The sequence below is a fragment of the Solea senegalensis genome, linkage group LG11 (assembly GCF_019176455.1).
Source record: "Solea senegalensis isolate Sse05_10M linkage group LG11, IFAPA_SoseM_1, whole genome shotgun sequence".
Lineage (NCBI taxonomy): Eukaryota > Metazoa > Chordata > Actinopteri > Pleuronectiformes > Soleidae > Solea > Solea senegalensis.
The window spans coordinates 16,566,684-16,567,821 of NC_058031.1; positions in this window are offsets into that span (position 1 = coordinate 16,566,684).

Genomic DNA, 1,138 nt, shown 5'->3' on the forward strand with positions numbered 1-1,138 from the left:
ACTGCACCATAACATTTAAAGACATTCAGAGGAAGAATACATGAAGTCTAATCTCTGCTTTAATTCAGCAGCAAAACATCATCCCTTTGGCAAACTGCTGCTTTATTCTTGAATAAACTGAATAGAGAGAAAAAAGAAAAGACAACGTGTGGAAGTGACAGCAGGTCAATGACCAAACAGCGTCTGCTAGAATTTCACAGAGGGAAGAAAGTCTTCTGCTTGTAACCAGAGCTCAGCCTCATTCCTCCTCTTCTCTCGTTTCCACTTCAACAAGGAGAGGAGTGTTTGCACTTATCAGTCTTGAGTCATTATTGTCTTCACCATCAAGACTCTGTGATTGATTAGCAAGTCACTCAAGCATTGGTTGGTTCGACGCTGGTTGTCTATGGGAAGCTCTTACACCTACAACCTTGACAAAGATGCAACATGGTGATGATGAGTGTGACGTCCCGGACTGCACGGCAAAAGTTGTCGGTACGTCACGAGTGCTTGGGCCCAGCACCGATACTACTCTTGCTGTCACGAGTCATATCGGCAGTTCTTGGTGAGTTTGCCGATATCTGTGCTAATACTTTCTAAAGCCAATATCTGTGGATATCTAATCTCAGCTTGAGTTCTGAGTATATATTTGGCATTTGACGGACAGCAAAAAACAAAAACATCAAGATCACACCGTGCCACAGGAAACACACTCAGATATCCTGCTGGGAGTTAAATGTCAAGTCAGTTTGTTTAGCAGACACTGACAAGTTGGGGTTTTAAAAAAAAAAAAAGACAGCGCTGAGACCAACCGTGTCTTCTCTTCATCGACCGCTATGGTACAGTCAGTCAGTCATCATCTAACCGCTTTATCCTCCACCAGAGGGTCGCGGGGGGTGCTGTGCCAATCTCAGCTACATTGGGCGATAGGCGGGGTACACCCTGGACAGTTCGCCAGTCCATCGCAGGGCCACACACACAGCTAGAGACAAACAACCATTCACTCTCACACTCACTCCTACGGTCAATTTAGAGTGTCCAATTCACCTAATCCTCACATTGCATGTTTCTGGACTGTGGGTGGAAGCCGGAGAACCCGGAGAGAACCCACGCACACACGGGGAGAACATGCAAACTCCATGCAGAAAGGCCCTTGTTC